Here is a 24,411-nt window from a genome sequence, read left to right on the forward strand (position 1 = left end):
AAAAAGCCGGCCGGCATTTCAGCATCTGTACCCGACAATTTAGAATAGAAGGAATAGAGCATCACACATAGATTAGATAGACAGAAACATGTCAGTCACATATATAAGAAGTACAGTGACAGTGTTGATTACTGTACTTGTCATTTAGTGTTAAAATAAAGGATTTATTTAAAAAAAAATGGCGTGGGGTTCCCCATAATTTTAGGCTCTAGCGGAGGTTAGGCAGACGGCTGGGGCAGATGTTTGAAGCCTGGGAAGGGGGTAATACCCACGGAGCTTCCCAGGCTACTAATATCAGCCCCCAGCGGAATACCTAGCCTTTACTAGCTATTAAAATGGGGGACCCCCCCCCAAAAAATAACGTGGGGTCCCCCCTATTTTAATAGCTAGCAAAGGCTAGGCAGACAGCTGGGGGCTGATATTAATAGCCCAGGAAGGGTGCCATGAATATTGGCCCCCTCCCAGGCTAGAAACACCAGCCGTCAGCCGCCCCAGAAATGGCGCATCCATAGGATGCGCCAATTCTGGCACTTAGCCTCGCTCTTCCCACTGCCCTGTAGCGGTGGCAGTGGGGTAATAGGGCTGGGGTTGATGTCAGCTTATAATGCCAGCTGACATCAAGCCCAGGTTAGTAATGGAGAGGCGTCTATAAGACACCCCCATTACTAACCCCATAGTCAAAGTTAAAAGAAAACACAAACACCCAGAATAAAGTCCTTTAATTGAAATAAAGACACAATCCTTTATTGTTCTAAATTAAACCATACTTACCACCACGCCCATTCCAGCTGAAGCCAACGATCTCCTGCAATAAAAGTAAAATAATAAAGCAACCTCATCCTTACCTTTCCATGGTTCCCAGGACAGCTTCAGCTCTGCTACATCGAGATGACAGGCTGGAGCGCAGCAGAACGCTGCCATCCAGCCTGTCATCCCGCGGACACTGAGAAGCGCAGGCATGCTTGCGCTCCTCAGTGTCTCTCTGTGACGGCATAAAGATGAGCCGACAATGAACTCGGCTCACCTCATGCACGTCACTGACAGCGTGGGAGAATTCTCCTGCACTCAGCGCTTCAGCGTGAGAATTTTCCCACGCTGTCAGTGACGTGCATGAGGTGAGCCGAGTTCATTGAACATGAATGAGCTCACCTCATGCATGTCACTGACAGCGTGGGAAAATTCTCACGCTGAAGCGCTGAGTGCAGGAGAATTTTCCCACGCTGTCAGTGACGTGCATGAGGTGAGCTCATTCATGTCCATTGAACTCAGCTGACCTCATGTACGTCACTGACAGCGTGGGAGAATTCTCACGCTGAAGCGCTGAGTGCAGGAGAATTCTTCCACGCTGTCAGTGACGTACATGAGGTGAGCTGAGTTCATTGGACATGACCTCGGCTCATCTGGATGCCGTCACAGCCAGACACTGAGGAGCGCAAGCAAGCCTGCGCTTCTCAGTGTCTGCGGGATGACAGGCTGGATGGCAGCGTTCTGCTGCGGTCCAGCCTGTCATCTCGATGTAGCAGAGCTGAAGCTGTCGTGGGAACCATGGAAAGGTAAGGATGAGGTTGCTTTATTATTTTACTTTTATTGCAGGAGATCGTTGGCTTCAGCTGGAATGGGCGTGACGGTAAGTATGGTTTAATTTAGAACAATAAAGAATTGTGTGTTTATTTCAATTAAAGGACTTTTTTCTGGGTGTTGTGTTTTTTTTAAATACTTTACTAGAAATTCATAGTGGTCATGTCTAATACTGGCGTGACCCCATGAATTTCGGGCTTAGGGCCAGCTGATAATGCCAAGCTGGCCCTAACCCCTTTATTACCCAGTGAGCCACCACACCAGGGCCCTGGATGAGTTGGGTACAGCGCCAGAAGATGGCGCTTCTATGAATGCGCCATTTTCTGGGGTGGCTGCAGACTGCAATTTGCAGCTGGAGGGACCCAGAAAGCTTGGGCCTCCCTGCGCTGCAGATTCCAGCCCCCAGCTGCCTAGTTGTACCTGGCTGGACACAAAAATAGGGCGAAGCCCCACGTATTTTTTTTTTTAATTATTTCATGAAATTCATGAAATAATTAAGAAAAAAAGGGCTTCCCTATATTGTTGTGTCCGGCCAGGTACAAATAGGCAGCTGGTGGTTGGGGGCAGCCCGTTCCTGCCTGCTGTACCTGGCTGGACACAAATATAGTGCGAAGCCCCACGTCAATTTTTTTTTAAATTATTTCATGAACCTAGATGGTGGCCCGATTCTAACGCATCGGGTATTCTAGAATATGTATGCGGCAGACCCGGCGCAATCAGCAGAGCGGTGTTTAAATTTGGAGCCAAAATCGCAGACTGGTCGCGGCCAGCAACCGCGACCAATCAGCAAAGCGGTGTTGAAATTTGGCAACTATATCACTGATTGGTCACGGCCGGCGGTCGCGACTAATCAGCAGAGCAGGGTTTAAATTTTGCGCCAATAATGCTGATAGGTTGTGGTCGCGACCAATCAGCAAAGCGGTGTTTAAATTTGGCGCCAATAATGGTGATTGGTCACGACCTCGACCATTCAGCAGAGCGGTGTTTAAATTTGGCGGCAACAATGTTGATTAGTCGCGGCCGGCATCGTGACCAATCAGCAAAGCGGGGTTTAAATTTGGCGCCAATAATGCTGATTGGTCGCAATCGCCGGCCGTGACCAATCAACAGAGCGGTGTTTAAATTTGGCGTCAAAATCGCTGATTGGTCGCGGAAGGCAACTGTGACCAATCAGCAGAGCGGGGTTTAAATTTGGCGCCAATACTGCTGATTGGTCGCGGCCGGCAACCGTGACCAATCAGCCGAGCAGGGTTTAAATTTGGCGCCAATACTACTGATTGGTCGCGGACAGCGACCGCGATCAATCAGCAGAGCGGGGTTTAAATTTGGCGCCAATCTCGCTGATTGGTCGTGGCTGGAGTCCGCGACCAATCAGCAGAGCGTTGTTTAAATTTGGCGCCAATCTCACTGATTGGACGCGTCTGGCGTCCGCGACCAATCAGCAGAGCGTTGTTTAACTTTAGCACCAAGATCACAGCTAATCGTATTGGTGAGGACCGGGGAGCGCCGCTGCCTGGTCGGATACTTCCGTTGCGAGAAGCCGGGAGATGAGCGACTGCTCGCAGCAGAAGTATCTCGACCCGCAGCGCCGCTCCCCGGTCCTCCCTTGACACCCTAGCCGCTGATTTGTGTTAAAAATCGCTGATTGGTCGCTGGCGCTGCCCGCGACCAATCACCGATTTGGGCGCCAAATTTAAATATCGGCCGCAACCAATCACCAATCTTGGCTCCACATTTAAACACCGCTGTGCTGTGCCACATTTAAATAGCGTCCGCGACCAATCAGTACAGCGGTGTTTAAATGTGGAGCCAAGATGGGTGATGGGTCGCGGAGGATATTTAAATTTGGCGCCCAAATCGGTGATCAATCAGCGATTTTTAACACAAATGTCCGGACCTTTGTAACACCATGTGGATACTGTGGGGACATCAGCGGCTAGGGTGTGAAGGGAGGACCGGGGAGCGGCGCTGACATCCAATTGGTCGCGGCCGCTATTTAAATGTGCCGCACAAATCGGTGATTGGTCGCCGTCTTGACCGCGACCAATCACTGATCTTGCCGCCAAAGTTAAACACTACTGTGATGATTGGTCGCGGACGCTGCCCGCGACCAATCACAGATTTGTGCGCCAAATTTAAATATAGGCCGCGACCAATCACCGATCTTGGATCCACATTTAAACAACGCTGTGCTGATTGGTCGCGGCCGATATTTAAATGTGGCGCCCAAATCGGTGATTGGTCGCGGTCTTGGCGCGCGACCAATCACTGATCTTGCCCCAAAGTTAAACACTACCGTGCTGATTGGTCGCGGACGCTGCCCGCGACCAATCACCGATTTGTGCGCCAAATTTAAATATCAGCCTCATGTACGTCACTGACAGCATGGGAAAATTCTCCTGCACTCAGCGCTTCAGCGTGAGAATTCTCCCACGCTGTCAGTGACGTACATGAGGTGAGCTGAGTTCATTGGACATGAGCTCACCTCATGCACGTCACTGACAGCGTGGGAGAATTCTCACGCTGAAGCGCTGAGTGCAGGAGAATTCTCCCACGCTGTCAGTGACGTGCATGAGATGCGCCGAGTTCATTGGACATGACCTCGGCTCATCTTTATGCCGTCACAGAGAGACAGACACTGAGGAGCGCAAGCATGCCTGCGCTTCTCAGTGTCTGCGGGATGACAGGCTGGATGGCAGCGTTCTGCTGCGGTCCAGCCTGTCATCTCGATGTAGCAGAGCTGGAGCCATCGTGGGAACCATGGAAAGGTAAGGATGAGGTTGCTTTATTACTTTTCTTTTATTGCAGGAGATCGTTGGCTTCAGCTGGAATGGGCGTGATGGTAAGTATGGTTTAATTTAGAACAATAAAGAATTGTGTGTTTATTTCAATTAAAGGACTTTATTCTGGGTGTTTGTGTTTTTTTTTTTAACTTTGACTATGGGGTTAGTAATGGGGGTGTCTTATAGACGCCTCTCCATTACTAACCTGGGCTTGATGTCAGCTGGCATTATAAGCTGACATCAACCCCAGCCCTATTACCCCCTGCCACCGCATCAGGGCAGCGTGGAAGAGCGAGGCTAAGTGCCATTTCTGGGGCGGCTGACGGCTGGTGTTTATAGCCTGGGAGGGGGCCAATATTCATGGTACCCTTCCTGGGCTATTAATATCAGCCCCCAGCTGTCTGCCTAGCCTTTGCTAGCTATTAAAAAAGGGGGGACCCCACGTCATTTTTTTGGGGGGGTCCCCCATTTATATAGCTAGTAAAGGCTAGGTATTCAGCTGGGGGCTGATATTAGTAGCCTGGGAAGCTCCATGAGTATTACCCCCTTCCCAGGCTTCAAACATCTGCCCCAGCCGTCTGCTTAACCTCCCCTAGAGCCTAAAATTACGGGGAACCCCACGCCAATTTTTTTTTTAATAAATCCTTTATTTTAACACTAAATGACAAGTACAGTAAGCAACACTGTCACTGTACTTCTTATATATGTGACTGACATGTTTCTATGTATCTAATCTATGTGTGATGCTCTATCTTTCTGTTCTAAATTGTCGGGTACAGATGCTGAATTGCCGGCGGCTTTTTTAAAGAGACAGTGCATGAAAACACTATTATTTTTTTAAATAAATCCTTTACACTAAATGACAAGTACAGTAACCAACACTATCACTGTACTTATTATATATGTGATTGGCATGTTTATATCTATCTATGTGTGATGCTCTATCTTTCTGTTATAAATTGTCGGGTACCGCTGCTGAATTGCCAGCCGGCTTTCTTAAAGAGACGGTGCATGAAAACACTATTATTTTTTTAAATAAATGCTTTACACTAAATGACAAGTACAGTAAGCAACACTGTCACTGTGCTTCTTATATGTGTGACTGACATGTTTCTATCTATCTAATCTATGTGTGATGCTCTATTCCTTCTTGTCTAAATTGTCGGGTACCGGTGTATGCCGCTGCTGAATTGCCGGCCGGCTTTTTTAAAGAGAGCGTCTTCTGAGCAGTTTGTCAGCTTTTGGACACCTTTGAAGGTGTTTTCTATGTGTTTCTATGTGTTTTTGTTTGCCTGCCATTGGTTTTAACGGTGTTCGACGGTGTTCTAAGGTGTTCGACGAACAGTTCGACGAACAGTTCCTCGAACATCCCGGTGTTCGACGAACCGAACAGAACCCGAACACTACGGGGGTGGCTCAACACTAGTGCCAAATTCATTAGGTGACACTTGATAAATTCTGTGCATTGTACTCCAGCAAGTACGAAACGTGTGCGAAACGTCAGTCTTAATGGATCGGAACCTTTTGGTTTTATATTCTGAATTGATTTAACCTCTACTAAAGACCAATATCGACATCTGAAAGATGGGTCTGTATTACGGATTCAATAAAATGTTTAGCTAGATTCACCAATATATTAGATAATGTTTAGCTAGTAATATTATACTCTGAAATTGGTGCAGTTTATTGTGTAATTATGGGATTAGATGATTCCTTTCCTGAAACTAGTAAAACATAATAAATCACCATGGTTTGAATTATTTACTAAAATGTACAACATAATGATCAAAAATATCTCTAGCATATGTATACAAAATATTATTTAATTCAGAAATTTTTAGGATCTCTTAACATCTTTATTTTCAAATAGTTTAGCAATTAGCTGTTTTTCTATAATTTATAGAGGTTGTCTCATTATCTGTTATTTTAGGGGCTCATAACGCCCCTGCTTTTTGCTTGCCTGGGAACTGTGCACTCATGTTTGATTGACAGTTTTGACCAATAGCATTGCAGTGCCACTTGGCCTGAACTGTTTGCTCCCCAATGTTTGGTTTGTCTCTGCAGCATAGGAGCGCAGTGGCACTGCCGGTTTCATGACAGCACTTTCAAACTCTGTAGAAAAGAGTTTGTAAGTGCTGTGCTCCTTTCCAAAGAGATACCGTACACTGCATTGGTGGCTGGCAACCTAGGTGACAAGCAATAAATAATAAATGTAAAAAGCCATCCATTCTACAGAAGAAAAAGTATTTTTAATAACAAGAAACTGTAAATTGCACAATTACTTGTTTTTAGAAGCACTTTGAAATTTTAACCATTAAAAGGGAACCTGTCAGGTGGGATAACGCTTTTAAGATGCAGATAAAGGGTTAATCTGCGGATAATCATGTTAGGAAGGTACTCTGCGCTCTGCTGAAAGTGCGGCATCAGGGACAAAATGAACTTTATTTCACCAGGGAGCCACTGGCTTTCAGTCATGCAGCTGGACCAGTGTGGATACAGTCATCGCTCATTATACTGAGAGTGGCAACTGTAAGAATTCCCGAGCACTTTGACTGACAGCTGGCTCAGCAGTGCATTAGTCAGCTGTCAGTCAATGTGCCACGGCGTGTTTACAGCCACAACTCACAGTATAGTGAGTGATGACTGACGGCGAGCCGGCATTCATGTATGACAAAAATCCAGCAGCTCCCAGGAGAAATAAAATTAATTTTCTCCCTGTTGCCACACTTTCAGTACCGAAGCAGAGCACCTTCTTAATGCAATAAACCTGCAGCTTAACCCTTTATCTGCAGGTTAATAGTGTTATTCAATGTGACAGCTTCATTTTACTATAATGAAAATAACCCTTTAAAGAGAATCAGTGTGCAGCATGTTTCCGGCACTGGCTTTATGAACTCAGTCAGGTATGTTTGACTGTGAAACACTGTGACGTTTCAGAGAAAAACATACTTTAGTGGCCACCTGGGACCGAGACCATGCTATAGACTAGATAGACAGGCAGTTTGCTGGTGGCTTCTCCATGCCTGCTCCCCTGGATTGATAGGTCTCTCCCTGTAGGCAGAGACCTGTCAATCCATGGTAGCGAGCAGGAAGAAGCAGCCAGGGACCCTCCTCTCCGACTAGAGTATAGAGCGGCTGTTAAATTATGTTTTTCTCTGAAACGCCGCAGCTGTGTTATAGTGCTTGTTAATAATATTTTCAACATGCACCCATTGAATTGGATATTTTATTATGATGGAAAATAAATAATAAAACACTGTGCAGCACTCACAGAGCGTCATCTGGGTGGCATTGACGAGTCATGGTGTCTAGGATGTTTTGTTACATGTTTTAGTTATTTGTAGATGAAATTATGTAATTTCTTTTAGATGTTATGTGATGCAATGTTAGAAACACTGGAAACGATTTAATACAATGATTGAATGATTTTGCTGTTGCAAATATCATAAAATGGTTTCTACTTTATGACTTATCTCACAATAATAAAAAAAATCTGGACCAAGGTTGAATCACTGTCAAAGTGTCCTATTGGGTTATCTCCAATTGTTGACTTTGTACTCTTTACAGTATTGATTTTAATAGAACAGTTGTGTTTGTTTTATTTGATGAATTAAAGTGTTTTTTCCAAAATAAGAAGTAATCCCCTAATCAGAGCATAGGAGATAATTTTATGATCACTGGGGGTACAATCGTGGGACCACCAGTGATCCAAAGAACAGATCTTTGGAACTTGGGAACAGGAGTTTGCAGCTTTGTCTTGATTGGGGTGGAGTTAGGCATGATCGATCTTCATTCATTTCATTGACTTTGGGACTGATAGAGAAAGCCACAGTCCTTCCCTCAGCTATTTCCCATAGACATTGAAAGGGTCATGAGTCAAGTGTACACACCCCTGCTCCATTCATGCTGCAGAGCCCTATTCTCACGATTGCTCAGGGTCCCAGAGGTAATCCCCCAGCAATCATCAAGTTATTCCCTATGGAGAGGAGATAACTTGTTATTTTGGGAATAACCCTTAAGCTATGTGTATTACTATTGAAAGATCACTAAAACTAATTGTGATTTTGTTCATAGTTAGAATAATATGTATAATAAAGTTATGATACTTACATAATACAAATAACAATATTTGCATATGTCTTGCCCTCAAGTGTTCAACTACAGGAATTCAAAGTGCACCATTTCATATTTAGGGGTATCAGACTACAGGGGTCTGAATACAAATGCAAGTCACAATTTTTCGATTTATATTTTTTAAATATTTTGAAAACCATGTATCATTACCTTTACAGTTCACAATACTTGATACTTTGTATATTACAAAGTCCCAATAAAATACATTTAACATTGTGGGTGTAACGTGAAAAGATGTGGAAAAGTTCACGGTGTATGAATACTTTTTCAAGGCACTATATATAAAAGATAGTATTATTATTATTACTATCAGCACAATTGGAGATAAATTGTAGTGCTTAGCAGCGGATCTGCAATGCTGCTGTGACACTGAGTCACTTGTCATGGGCAAACAGTAAGGCCGGGAAGTCAAGGAGTCCAAGGTCAAATGCCAGGAGGATACGTTATAAACAAAGGGATAATACAAATGGATAGTCAAAGGCAAAGTCCGGGGTCTGGAAATCAAGGTCAGAGAGCCTCAAGGCAAAAGAGGTAATATAAACGGGTAGTCAAAATGGCAAATCCAAGATCCGACAACAAAGATCAGAATATCGGAATACAGAGCACAAAGCAAACACACTACTGAGCTAAAAGCTACAACTGGCAAGGTCTGAATAGTTAGCCAGCTAAATAGCGAGGTAATCAAACCTGGAATACCCTGCAGGCCTGGCCAGATTGGGCAGCTGGGTTGTTAATCACAATACCAACAGCCCAGCATGCCCCTACCTCAGACTGAGTAATTGGGCTGTCACTGAAAATACTGACAGCTCAGCACGCCCCTATCCTATAAAGTGGCTGAGCTGTCACAGCGTGGTGTAATCGTGACAGCTGCACTCCATACATTTCTTACATCCTCTTGATGCCGGAGCAGGTATCAATTTTTAAAAATTGTCTGTGTCTGACCATGTACGAAACATACCACCGCTCCTGGGCAGGGGAGGAAGCAAAAGACAATACAGACATTACAGCAGGGGATCGCAGTGGATTCATTTTGTGAGGTAAAACATTTCACTGCCTGTTTTTAAACAATATTTTACCTCACAAAATGAATTATCTGTGATCCCCTGCTGTAATGTTCGTATACTCTTTTGCTTCCTCCCCTGCCCAGGAGATGTGGTATGTTCCATACATGTTCATACACAGACAATTTTTAAAACTAACTTTTGTTCATGGGAAAACCCCTTTAAACAAAAGATTTCTAGAGAGGAGAAGTACCCCAACCCATAATAGCTATGAGATATTGTTAGAGTTGTAGCTACACTTTCCTTTTACCGGGGTTGAAGATTCAGTTTGTTGTTCTGGTCTTGTATTTCCACAGTGTCTTCTGGCTCCCAGGACTTGGGGCACATGCTACTCCAGCAATCCCCAGCTTTACCACTGATATTAGCTCCATTTATTGACCCTAAAAATTGACAGAAAAAAAATAATTTCCTACAAGCTGCTAATTGAACAAAAACTGTTCCAGTTAATAAAAGATATATTTTCCTCTGCTTTCCATAAATCGCACAAGCACAATAAAACATCACTGAAGTAGAAAGTAATCTATGCTACAATCTGAGTTTCTAAAGAACTTCAGCTACTATTTAACTTAACTCCCATTCACGCCTGGGATTTACATTCACAGTAGCATCTACGTTAATAAAATTAATATGACTAAACTCAGCCTACAGGCACGTTGCTAAATAATACCCTAGATATGAGAATTTATTATTGAGCTAGACGTGTGTGGGCAGAACATATTATTTAGTGACCTGCGTTGCCCTCACATAGTGATCAAAATAAATCAAATATAATTGCTATGTGAGGAAGTTTGTATGTGGAGATGTGCTAGTAATTAATGACAAATAATTTAGTACAATATCACTACTTAGCTTTTGTCTTGCTGATCCAAATATGCCTTGGGATACGAATTAAAAGTTTATCTCCTAACAAAAGCAACAGCCAAATAAAAGTAAGGCTGCAGAGTAGCATATACATTTGAGGACTGCTAAGCAGAGGGGCTAATCTTTAAGGTGAGTTAAACTTACGATTTCAGAATTTTTTAAGGCTTTTTTCCTCTTTGTATAGAAAAGTAGGCACAGTCTTGCACAAAAAACAACTGTTCTAAGAGCTAATATACACTTCTCAACATTGAAATTGCAAAACCAAGGAAAAAAAGTTGTGGGATTATGAATATTATAGGATCAATAGAAATTGTTAATGATAAGCAAATAAAAACACAGAATCAATATTTTCAAAACATCTTGATTTATTCCGTGCCAAGTATGAGTATCCCATACAGAAATATACACATATACACACCCTGGTTGCTATCAATGACATTTTTTTATGATTGTCTGAGGAATGTTCTACCACACTGAATGCACTTGAGCAAATCATCAAGATCCACTGCTGGCGACTTCCATAGAAATTACCAAATAATGACGTCCCAAATCTGCCCCACGGGAGACAGGTTTGGAAACGCTGAAGGCTACAATTGCACATGTAGGCCACACAAGCTGCTCACAAGGGAACAAGCAACATATGGCCTGGCATTGTTGTGTTGAAAAAACAGCTCCTGGAACACTTTGGAGAAATGGATCTACCACTGGTTTCATCAGCAAATCAATGTAACACACAGTTGTTAGTGTACCTGGAATGAAGACTGGAGGGGTCCGACTATTGTGCATTGTGCCACCCCATACCATAATCAAGGAAAAATGACTAGCGTGACATTCCTCGTGAAGGCCTCTGCATCTCAGTGCCCACGTGGCCTTGTCAAATTTGAAGAATGACGAGTAGTGATCTTTTCTGTGCTGCAAATAAAATTAGATGTCTCATACCAAGCCTAAGCCATCAAACAGTGTCTACACAAACTATCAAAAGGCTTTTGCACTATATTGGGCTATGAACCAGATGTTCAGTTATAGGTGCTCCAATGACCTCACACTAACGCTGTCAAAGGCTATCATGTGAAAGTCCCAACGTAATGATCGTCGGAGATTGGTCTGGAGACCATGTGGGCAACGTCATGATGAGGCATTCATTAAGAAATGCAAAAGTGTCCAAGGGGCCGTTTTTCAGTGCAGCAATGCTAAGCCACATTTTGCTTGTGCTACTGTAAGCAGTTTGCATGGCCTAAATGTGCTACCATGGCCTGCAGCATCAATGGATTTATCTCCTATCAAGCACATTTCGGACATCATTGGTCATCAAATGAAAAGGGAGTTGTCAGCAATGGATTTTAATGATTTGCACTTCCAACCATGTTAAGTACATTTTAACTGATACAATTTCCCATAATGTGCCAAGCTAAATATTGGAAAAAAAGCAATACAACAAGAAGCCAGTTCTATGGTTTTTTATTTACTGATTTGATGACATATTCGAACAGGAACATGGTCACTTAAAGGGATTGTCTGTTTTAAAACTTTATTTTTCCATATGTAACACCTGCACATGGAACTGTCTGAGCAGCTACTGGTATACTGGGACTTACAGACACTAAGAAGAGCTTTGCAGCTGCTGTTAAACAGGGACCTACAGACATTAATCGTTCTTTCCCTGAGCTGCAGTGGACTGCAATTCCCATGGACCCTTGTTTCAGTCAGATGACACAGCCTGGAAAGATAGGAGGGAGGAGGGACTTGGGGGAGGGAGCTGGAGAGAAAGTGAAAGTAAAACTAGAGAGAAAAGGAAGTGTGGCAGCTAGTTGTTGTGAAAGACGGAGCGCTGTGGACTTGTATCCCGCTACGCTGCGGAGCGTTGCCGTCCTCTCTGATATACCCGCGCATCTGGAGAGAGCGCGGCCCTGTCACCCGGTGAAGCAAGTGACATCAAGGACTCGGAGAGTTCTGCCGGCACTCCCACCGTATAAAGGCCTGAATCCTGCCGCCCCCAGCTGGTGTCCAAGGAAACCTACAACCGGTTGAGACTCACCGTGAGTGCCCTTTTGAGACTTGTGGTTCTACCAGCGCCAGTTACAGTGAGTACCCTACGCCCCAGACTTTTTACGTTAATGTTCATCTAAGTGCACCAACGGTTATAAATTTGCGCGCCAACTTCCGCGGCAACTGGGCCCCAACGTTTAGACTGAGTTAATACAAGAAAAGGGGAACCCTGCTACGTTATATTTGCAGGGGCGAGGAAGAATTAGGTTGTGATGTGTATATGATTTTTATAGAGCACCGTTACCTGTATTGTATGTTGTTTCTTTAAATCCACCTCGTTTCTGCTGCATAGCAATAAACCTGTTAACTGTTTTACTCCTGTTCCGGGTGAGTGTGTACTGAGCTAAAGGCAGGGGCTTCCCGAATCAGTCCCTGGCAGAAGATAACAGTCCTTCTGCAGTCCTAGAGAGAGCTCCAATCAAGATTCGGGTGGAGGCACTGCGCCCTAGAGAGGTGAGACCCCCCATAACACCCAGCGTACCGTGGTAGCCCTGAAGGGGTGTTACAGTGGAGGCACTGCTGAGATCCAGAACTAAAACAGGAGTATTTACTATGGAGACTTTAACAGAGCAAGAAGTGTATTTGTGGTGTGAAGAGATGGATGTTACAGCAAAACAAAGCTTTGCAGTGAGTGGTAAGCTCTGTGATGCGTCTGATGAAGAGATACTGAAAATAGTTAACCGACTCACTGAACTTGCCCACCCTAAAGTGGTCGACCGCAGGAAGGAAAAGGGGGGACAGTTACCCACAGCCCTGATCTCAACCGGGCAGACATTGAGGAAAGAATACTTCCCATCCATGATAGCTGTGTCCCCAGAGTATGGTCGACAATGGAAGATCACTTGGCCTACTGAGTCCGAAGTTGAGACCCGACAACAGGAATCAACCACTCAGCCTAGAAAGACTAGTATATGTCCGCCCTCTACTCCACTTAGAGCCAGTCCTGAAGAGACAGCGGCCCCTACTGATGTGCTTATGACAGCTATGGAAAAGTTAGTCAGTCAGTTTGCAAAGATGCAGCCAGAAGGGAACTACCGTCGTCTAAGAACTTTCTCGGGTGCCCTCCCCACCCCTGCTGGAGAAGAAGGATATGATACTTGGAGGGATTTCACTTTACTGTGCTTAGAAGAGTGGCAGTGCACTGATGCCGTAAAGAAGCAGAGAATAGTAGAAAGTTTGAAGGGTACTGCTATGGAAGTGGTGCAGGCGGCTTGGCGGAGCAAGCCACTAGCAACTTATCAAGATTATATGAGTGCTTTAGAAGATGCTTTCGGGTCCCCAGAAGATGCTACTGATCTACTCTATAAACTCCGTACCAACTACCAACTGCCAGATGAGAAGATGTCCGACTATCTATACCGACTAGATAAGCTGGTTCATAGAATAGTATCTAAAGGTGGAGTCAGCCCTAAAGAAGTTGATCAGTGTCGTCTGGAACAAGTGCTCAGAGGAGCTCTCACGCATGATCCAATTGCCCAGCGGATGAGGTCTTGTGATAAAGAGAAGATTCCCAGTTCTTTTCATGAGTTGCTTAAGGAAGTTCGCAAGGAGGAGGTTATTTTGGCCGCAAGAGAGAAGACATCCCCTCGGGTGACTACTGTTGCCCTGAAGCCAGCAGCCGACTGCCGAGAGATGGAACTGTTGAAAGTCATTGAGAAACCGGGGGAGCAGATTACACAATTGTTAAGTGCTCAGGCCAAGACAATACAGCGGCTACAAAGTGCTGCAGAGGTAGCCGAGAAGCAAACCCTGGTTTCAGGAAGAGAGAATGATGACCTGTGTAGAGTGGAGAGTAGGAAACCAGAAGGGTGCTTTGTCTGTGGGAGTCCGGGCCATATAGCTCGTCAGTGTCCAAAGAGGTGGAGCTCACAGAACTCTTCACATTTTCCCCATCACTCTCAGAGGCAGTCGGGAAACGGGAAAGGGGGCCAGTAGAACCCCATACTGAGCCCCCATCAGCAACTAAGACCGACTCTACCTCCCCCTCCAACAGTGCCTCATCGAAAACACTGCCTGAAGGGTTAGTGGGACCAGCACCACATGTCCCCGCATATATCAATGGACAACCTTGTTCAGTATTGCTGGATAGCGGATCTCAAGTGTCCATCATCTTCGAAGGATGGTATAAGAGATATTTATCCAATGTGCCTCTGAAACCACTGTCTGGACTCGTGGTGTGGGGACTGAGTGAGCACAGCTATCCCTACCGAGGATACGTATCCGTGACACTACGATTCCCAGAGACTGTTGTTGGAGTGGATAAAGAGATACCCATCATAGCGCTAATCTGCCCGGAGGCAGAGGCAGATGAGAGACCAACACCTGTCATAGTGGGAACAAATGCCAACATCTTCCGTACGTTAGCTCAGTGGTGTCGTGAAGTTGGGGGAGAAAATTACTCGCAGACCCTATCCATCCACCCAGTCTGGAAGCCTATGTGAGGACGGAGGAGGAGAAGAGGGAACTGCAGCCTGAAAGCTTTGACCCTTGTTTTGAAGGAAGTGAGCTGAAAGGAGAAGAGAGGAGGCTAGTCATCGACGGCATGATGATGCGGGGGGCGGCTTTCTCTTTAGGCGAATGGGACATGGGCCTTGCCCAAGGAGTAGAGCATCGCATTCGGTTGAAAGATCAAAAGCCTTTCCGAGAGAGATCCCGAAGATTGGCCCCGGCGGATATCGAAGATGTTAGGCAGCATCTACGCGGTATGTTAGACTCAGGAGTCATCATAGAGTCTAGTAGCCCCTATGCTTCCCCCATCGTGATAGCTCGGAAGAAAAATGGAGCTATTTGGATGTGTGTGGATTATCGTACCTTGAACAAACGTACGGTTCCTGACCAGTACACTGTGCCCCGAATCGATGAAGCTCTAGATTGCCTGCAAGGGAGCCAATGGTTTTCTGTGTTAGATCTCCGGAGTGGCTACTATCAGATACCCATGTCAAAGGAAGATCAAGAGAAGACCGCTTTTATCTGCCCCATTGGGTTCTTCGAGTTTCAGAGACTGCCTCAAGGACTGACAGGTGCTCCGGCCACTTTTCAGAGATGTATGGACAAAGTAGTGGGGGACATGCATTTACGTGAGGTCTTGGTTTATCTAGACGATCTTATTGTTTTTGGGAAGACTCTGGAAGAACACAACCAGCGGTTGTTCAAGGTGCTGGATCGGTTGAAGGAGGCTGGGTTGAAGTTGTCCCTTGATATGTGCCGGATTTGCCAGATGACTGTGAGATATGTGGGGCACATAGTCAGCAGAGAAGGAATTTCCACCGACCCCGCCAAAGTGGAGGCTGTGGTAAACTGGCCTAAGCCCACCAAGCTGAGGGAGCTTAGGTCCTTTTTAGGATTTTGTGGATACTATCGAAGATTTGTACCCCAGTACTCTCGGATTGCGAAGCCGTTAACTGCCCTTACCCAGGGGTATCCCCCTTCCGGCGGGACAGCCCACCCCTCAAGGTCAGGAAAGAGAGACTACTTCCGAGTTAATGAACTTTTTGGGAAAAGATGGACACCCTTATGCGACGAGGCATTCGAGAAACTGAAGTCATGCTTGACCTAAACTCCAGTGTTGGCCTATGCAGACCCCAGTAAACCCCATATGTGTTACATATAGATGCTTCTCTCGACGGACTAGGAGGGATTCTCTATCAGGACCATGATGGCTGTCTACGTCCCGTTTACTACTTTAGTCGAGGATTGACTCCCAGTGAACGCAACTACCCAGCTCACAAACTGGAGTTTCTGGCTCTGAAATGGGCTGTAGTGGACATGCTGCATGACTACCCCTATGGGGTACACTTCATGGTTCATACCGACAACAATCCATTAACCTACGTGAGAACCACAGCAAAACTGGATGCCGCGGGGTACCGGTGGCTTGCCGCACTCTCTCTGTATGATTTCAGCTTAAAATATCGACCAGGGATCAGTAACATTGATGCAGATACACTCTCTCGCCTGCCTAGTGAACCCTTAAATGAGGAAGAAGAAGGAGGATGGATAGAGGTCCCTGCCCCTGAGGTGAAGACTCTGTGCCATAGACATCAGACTGATGCCCTCCCTATGCAGTGCTGTGCTAAATTCTTAGGAGCATCTAGTGAAGCGCTCCCGTTGTCGTACTGCCGAGTGACAAATGTAACCCCAGACTCTCTCCCTCAACTGACTCTTAATCAAGTCATAACTGCGCAGCAGGAGGATCAGTCAGTGGGGGTAGTTCGATGGTGGGTGAAGAGGGGCTGGAGGCCCGAAAAGAATGCATTAAGAACAGAGGAGTCTGTCCTGCTGACTCGGCAGCTAGAGTCGCTAGTAGTAAGAAATGGACTACTATACCGGGAGGCAAAGGGCCAGAAGGGAGGAGTCCGCAGACAGCTGGTGTTACCCACCCGATTTCGGAAGATGGTCATGAAGTCCCTGCATGATGACCATGGACATCTTGGCATCGAAAAGACCACGAGTCTTGTGGCCGACCGATTTTACTGGCCTCGCATGGAAGCGGATATTGACGAATACTGCAAATCATGCTCCCGATGTGTGTTGAGAAAAACCTTGCCTTTGAGAACAGCTCCACTTGTGAACATTACCAGTGATGGCCCACTTGAACTAGTGTGCATTGATTTCCTCTCCATCGAGCCTGATGAAAGCAATGTCAGTAATGTGTTAGTGGTCACTGACCATTTCACCCGATATGCCCAGGACTACCCCACTAAAGATCAAAGGGCAATTACTGTGGCAAAAACATTATGGGAGAAGTTCTTCGTACATTACGGGCTGCCTGCCCGCATCCATACCGATCAAGGAAGAGATTTCGAAAGTAGACTAATCCAGGAGCTATGCGCTCTCTGTGGGATCAAGAAATCCAGAACCACACCATATCACCCCCAAGGGGATCCTCAACCTGAGAGATTCAATCGTACCCTTCTGAACATGTTAGGCACTTTGGATTCCAGGAAGAAGGGACAATGGAGCAGGCATGTGAGCCAGTTGGTTCATGCCTACAATTGCACCACAAATGAGTCAACTGGATATTCTCCTTATTTCCTCATGTTTGGAAGAAAAGCCCGACTACCAGAGTATATTAGTTTTGGGACATCCATTGACCGTTCTAATGGGAAGACCTACTTAAAATATGTGTCCCAGTTGAAAGAAGATTTGACAAAAGCTTACAGATTGGCAGAGCAGGCATCTGGTCGGTCAGGGAAGCATAATAAGACTCGCTCTGACTGTAGGGTTCGAGAACAAGTTTTACTGCCTGGAGATAGAGTCTTTATCCAACTTCTGGGCCTTCCTGGGAAGCACAAGCTTGCTGATCGGTGGTGTCCCGACCCTTACGTGGTGATGGAGAAGTTGCCCGGTGTCCCGGCCTACAGAGTGAAGCCTGAGAAAGGGGGCGGAGCTGTTAAAACCTATCATCGACACCATCTGTTGCCTGTGGGAAAAAACATCCCTTTACCCCCATTGCCAACTCAAGGAGGTCATACAACTCTTCCGCGCAATAGGAGAAGTCGAAGGTGTAAAAAACCACCCCAGACTGGAGTTGCCTCAGGAGGAAGTGACAGCGAGTCTGGGGATGAATGGGGACCTGACGGTCAATGGAGCTACAGGTGGACTGAGGACCCATGCCCCATGGGCGTAGACCCTGAAAACCAGACTCCTGAAGTAGAAACAGAGAAAAGGGACATTTGTCAGGAGGCAATTGCACCCTGCCCACAATTGGGGGAAAGTTCAGAAGAGGGACATTTATTGAATGAAGAGATCCACCTGGAGGAGCCCGTTCTTGAAAGACAAGAGTCGGGGGCTGAGGAGGGGGGCCCCTCAGTACACACTCGTCCCAAGCGGGACACTAGGCCACCCATGATGTTGACCTATGATAGAATGGGACATACCACTGAGGTCCCCAGGTTGATACACCCTAATTCAAATTCTGTTTGGCCTTATTTCCCGGTATCTTCCATGTGTCCAGGAGGTGGTTTGTATGCATGTAAATTTGGTGTTAGTCAGGATGTCTTAACCCCCATTCATGTTTCAGGTGGTGAGTCCTCATGTCGTGATGGGACACTTTCGATGACCCACCAGGGGGAGAATGTAACACCTGCACATGGATCTGTCAGAGCAGCTACTGGTATACTGGGACTTACAGACACTAAGAAGAGCTTTGCAGCTGCTGTTAAACAGGGACCTACAGACATTAATCGTTCTTTCCCTGAGCTGCAGTGGACTGCAATTCCCATGGACCCTTGTTTCAGTCAGATGACACAGCCTGGAAAGATAGGAGGGAGGAGGGACTAGGGGGAGGGAGCTGGAGAGAAAGTGAAAGTAAAACTAGAGAGAAAAGGAAGTGTGGCAGCTTGTTGTTGTGAAAGACGGAGCGCTGTGGACTTGTATCCCGCTACGCTGCGGAGCGTTGCCGTCCCTTCTGATATACCCGCGCATCTGGAGAGAGCGCGGCCCTGTCACCCGGTGAAGCAAGTGACATCAAGGACTCGGAGAGTTCTGCCGGCACTCCCACCGTATAAAGGCCTGAATCCTGCCGCCCCCAGCTGGTGTCCAAGGAAACCTGCAACCGGTTGAGACGCACCGTGAGTGCCCTTTTGAGACTTGTGGTTCTACCAGCGCCAGTTACAGTGAGTACCCTACGCCCCAGACTTTTTACGTTAATGTTCATCTAAGGGCACCAACGGTTATAAATTTGCGCGCCAACATCCGCGGCAACTGGGCTCCAACGTTTGGACTGAGTTAATACAAGAAAAGGGGAACCCTGCTACGTTATATTTGCAGGGGCGAGGAAGAATTAGGTTGTGATGTGTATATGATTTTTATAGAGCACCGTTACCTGTATTGTATGTTGTTTCTTTAAATCCACCTCGTTTCTGCTGCATAGCAATAAACCTGTTAACTGTTTTACTCCTGTTCCGGGTGAGTGTGTACTGAGCTAAAGGCAGGGGCTTCCCGAATCAGTCCCTGGCAGAAGATAACAGTCCTTCTGCAGTCCTAGAGAGAGCTCCAATCAAGATTCGGGTGGAGGCACTGCGCCCTAGAGAGGTGAGACCCCCCATAACACCCAGCGTACCGTGGTAGCCCTGAAGGGGTGTTACACATAGTTTTCCCAACATAGAAAATAACACATGTTGTTGCCTGTTGCCCACACTCCCCAGGTCATGTGCTGCCTCTCTGCTGCTGCTCAGGTCTTTGTTGGTAGGCTGTACTGGTGGCGTCATGTCTATAGCCCTCATGACTGCTGCAGCCAATTACTGGGCTCAGTGACTCTATTGATGTAAATAGAAAAATACAATTTTAAAATGCACAGTTACTTTGATAACGCCATTTCTACAAAAAGATGACTGTGACAAGCTGGCATCACAAGCACATAGCAATAAGAGCCACACACAAAGTCTTGTCAATTTCAATTGCTCAAATTGCCTTTTCAGAGAAAAAGAGGACTTCTACTCTATAGCGCCACCTATTGGAAGCAGCGATCCTACAAGTCACAATCAACCCTTTAACGAGTCGTGCAATATGACTTAGCATAAAAGTCAAATCAGAATCTCAATTTGCAGACACGGTATTTTGGGCTGCTGGCCCTTGTCAGAGAACAAGGCAGTGTATGAGAACTGATTTGGCTAGATGAGAGGCTCTGGACTGAGGTCTGAGAAATTGAGGTCAATTTCAATACATTTACTTTGTCTAGAGCAGAAACAAGAGAACTTTATGCTTAGAGGTAGCAGCTTCCACAATGGGGACAGCAGTTAAATAGAACCTGTGATTAACTGAAGTTATGCAGAGCAGCCTAAAGAGACCCCCCAAAAAATGCTATGAGCTAAATAAACCCCCTTGGAAAGACCACATGAATTAGCACCAAATAATAAAGCCCGTATCTGCAGAGAATTACTTAGGGCAGCAGTGGGAATAAAATAAGAGCACAAACTGGTTACTTTTCACTTGGTGATTAGTGTTGAGCGATACCTTCCGATATCAGGAAATATCGTATCGGATTGGATCGGGCCGATACCCAAAAAGTATCGGATATCGCCGATTCCGATACCGGAAACCAATGCAAGTCAATGGCACACAAATATCGGAATGAAAATAAACCCTTTCTTTCCTTGTAGGTTAATTCTACATGAAGTAAAACAACTAAGAATAATGTAGAATGACATGAAAAGCCGGCAATTCATCAGCGCATACACCGGTACCCGACAATTTACAACAGAAAGAATAGAGCATCACACATAGATTAGATAGATAGAAACATGTCAGTCACATATATATGAAGTACAGTGACAGTGTTGCTTACTGTACTTGTCATTTAGTGTAAAGGATTTATTTTAAAAAATATTAGTGTTTTCATGCACCGTCTCTTTAAAAAAGCCGGCCGGCAATTCAGCAGCGGTACCCGACAATTTATAACAGACAGAATAGAGCTTCACACATAGATTAGATAGATAGAAACATGTCAGTCACATATATATGAAGTACAGTGACAGTGTTGCTTACTGTACTTGTCATTTAGTGTAAAGGATTTATTTAAAAAAATATTAGTGTTTTCATGCACCGTCTCTTTAAAAAAGCCGGCCGGCAATTCAGCATCTGTACCCGACAATTTAGAATAGAAAGAATAGAGAATCATACATAGATTAGATAGATAGAAACATGTCAGTCACATATATATGAAGTACAGTGACAGTGTTGCTTACTGTACTTGTCATTTAGTGTAAAGGATTTATTTAAAAAAATATTAGTGTTTTCGTGCACCGTCTCTTTAAAAAAGCCGGCCGGCAATTCAGCATCTGTACCCGACAATTTAGAATAGAAAGAATAGAGAATCATACATAGATTAGATAGATAGAAACATGTCAGTCACATATATATGAAGTACAGTGACAGTGTTGATTACTGTACTTGTCATTTAGTGTTAAAATAAAGGATTTATTTAAAAAAAAATTGGCGTGGGGTTCCCCTTAATTTTAGGCTCTAGCGGAGGTTAAGCAGACAGCTGGGGCAAATGTTTGAAGCCTGGGAAGGGGGAAATACCCACGGAGCTTCCCAGGCTACTAATATCAGCCCCCAGCTGAATACCTAGCCTTTACTAGCTATTAAAATGGGGGAACCCCCCCAAAAAAATAACGTGGGGTCGCCCCTAATTTAATAGCTAGCAAAGGCTAGGCAGACAGCTGGGGGCTGATTTTAATAGCCCAGGAAGGGTGCCATGAATATTGGCCCCCTCCCAGGCTAGAAACACCAGCCGTCAGCCGCCCCAGAAATGGCGCATCCATAGGATGCGCCAATTCTGGCACTTAGCCTCGCTCTTCCCACTGCCCTGTAGCGGTGGCAGTGGGGTAATAGGGTTGGGGTTGATGTCAGCTTATAATGCCAGCTGACATCAAGCCCAGGTTAGTAATGGAGAGGCGTCTATAAGACACCCCCATTACTAACCCCATAGTCAAAGTTAAAAAAAAAAACACAAACACCCAGAATAAAGTCCTTTAATTGAAATAAAGACACAATTCTTTATTGTTCTAAATTAAACCATACTTACCATCACGCCCATTCCAGCTGAAGCCAACGATCTCCTGCAATAAAAGAAAAATAATAAAGCAACCTCATCCTTACCTTTCCATGGTTCCCACGACAGCTTCAGCTCTGCTACATCGAGATGACAGGCTGGACCGCAGCAGAACGCTGCCATCCAGCCTGTCATCTCGCAGACACTGAGAAGCGCAGGCATGCTTGCGCTCCTCAGTGTCTCTCTGTGACGTCATCCAGATGAGCCGAGTTCATGTCCAATGAACTCAGCTCACCTCATGCACGTCACTGACAGCGTGGGAAAATTCTCACGCTGAAGTGCTGAGTGCAGGAGAATTTTCCCACGCTGTCAGTGACGTGCATGAGGTGAGCTGAGTTCATTGGACATGACCTCGGCTCATCTGGATGCCGTCACAGCGAGACACTGAGGAGCACAAGCATGCCTGCGCTTCTCAGTGTCTGCGGGATGACAGGCTGGATGGCAGCGTTCTCCTGCGGTCCAGCCTGTCATCTCGATGTAGCAGAGCTGAAGCTGTCGTGGGAGCCATGGAAAGGTAAGAATGAGGTTGCTTTATTATTTTACTTTTATTGCAGGAGATCGTTGGTTTCAGCTGGAATGGGCGTGATGGTAAGTATGGTTTAATTTAGAACAATAAAGAATTGTGTGTTTATTTCAATTAAAGGACTTTATTCTGGGTGTTTGTGTTTTTTTAAATACTTTAATAGAAATTCATGGTGGTCATGTCTAATATTGGCGTGACCCCATGAATTTCGGGCTTAGGGCCAGCTGATAATGCCAAGCTGGCCTTAACCGCTTTATTACCCAGTGAGCCACCGCACCAGGGCCCTGGATGAGTTGGGTACAGCGCCAGAAGATGGCGCTTCTATGAACGCGCCATTTTCTGGGGCGGCTGCGGACTGCAATTTGCAGCGGGGGTGGCCCAGAAAGCTTGGGCCTCCCTGCGCTGCGGATTCCAGCCCCCAGCTGCCTAGTTGTACCTGGCTGGACACAAAAATAGGGCGAAGCCCCCCGCATTTTTTTTTTTAATTATTTCATGAAATTCATGGAATAATTAAGAAAAAAAGGGCTTCCCTATATTGTTGTGTCCAACCAGGTACAAAGAGGCAGCTGGTGGTTGGGGGCAGCCCGTTCCTGCCTGCTGTACCTGGCTGGACACAAATATAGGGCGAAGCCCCACGTCAATTTTTTTTAAATCATTTCAGGAAATTCATGAAATAATTAAAAAAAATTGATGTGGGGCTTCGCCCTATATTTGTGTCCAGTCAGGTACAGCAGGCAGGAACGGGCTGCCCCCAACCACCAGCTGCCTATTTGTACCTAGCCGGACACAACAATATAGGGAAGCCCTTTTTTTCTTAATTATTCCATGAATTTCATGAATTTAAAAAAAAAATACGTGGAGCTTCGCCCTATTTTTGTGTCCAGCCAGGTACAGCAGGCAGGAACAGGCTGCCCCCAACCACCAGCTGCCTATTTGTACCTGGCCGGACACAACAATATAGGGAAGCCCTTTTTTAAAAAAATTATTTCATGAAATAATTAAAAAAAAATTGACGTGGGGCTTCGCTCTGTTTTTGTGTCCAGCCAGGTACAACTAGGCAGCTGGGGGCTGGAATCTGCAGCGCAGGGAGGCCCAAGCTTTCTGGGCCCCACCCGCTGCAAATTGCAGTCCGCAGCCGCCCCGGAAAATGGCGCGTTCATAGAAGCGCCATCTTCTGGCGCTGTACCCAACTCATCCAGGGCCCTGGTGCGGTGGCTCACTGGGTAATAAAGGGGTTAAGGCCAGCTTGGCATTATCAGCTGGCCCTAAGCCCGAAATTCATGGGGTCACGCCAATATTAGACATGACCACCATGAATTTCTAGTAAAGTATTTAAAAAAAACACAAACACCCAGAAAAAAGTCCTTTAATTGAAATAAACACACAATTCTTTATTGTTCTAAATTAAACCATACTTACAGTCACGCCCATTCCAGCTGAAGCCAACGATCTCCTGCAATAAAAGTAAAATAATAAAGCAACCTCATCCTTACCTTTCCATGGCTCCCACGACGGCTCCAGCTCTGCTACATCGAGATGACTGGCTGGACCGCAGCAGAACGCTGCCATCCAGCCTATCATCCCGCAGACACTGAGAAGCGCAGGCATGCTTGCGCTCCTCAGTGTCTGGCTGTGACGGCATCCAGATGAGCCGAGGTCATGTCCAATGAACTCGGCGCACCTCATGCACGTCACTGACAGCGTGGGAAAATTCTCACGCTGAAGCGCTGAGTGCAGGAGAATTTTCCCACGCTGTCAGTGACGTGCATGAGGTGAGCTGAGTTCATTGGACATGACCTCACCTCATGTATGTCACTGACAGCGTGGGAGAAGTCTCACGCTGAAGCGCTGAGTGCAGTAGAATTTTCC

Source organism: Phyllobates terribilis, unplaced genomic scaffold, assembly GCF_046119375.1.
Source record: "Phyllobates terribilis strain yellow unplaced genomic scaffold, ASM4611937v1 Scaffold_4__5_contigs__length_816908805, whole genome shotgun sequence".
In the NCBI taxonomy this organism is placed as follows: Eukaryota; Metazoa; Chordata; class Amphibia; order Anura; family Dendrobatidae; genus Phyllobates; species Phyllobates terribilis.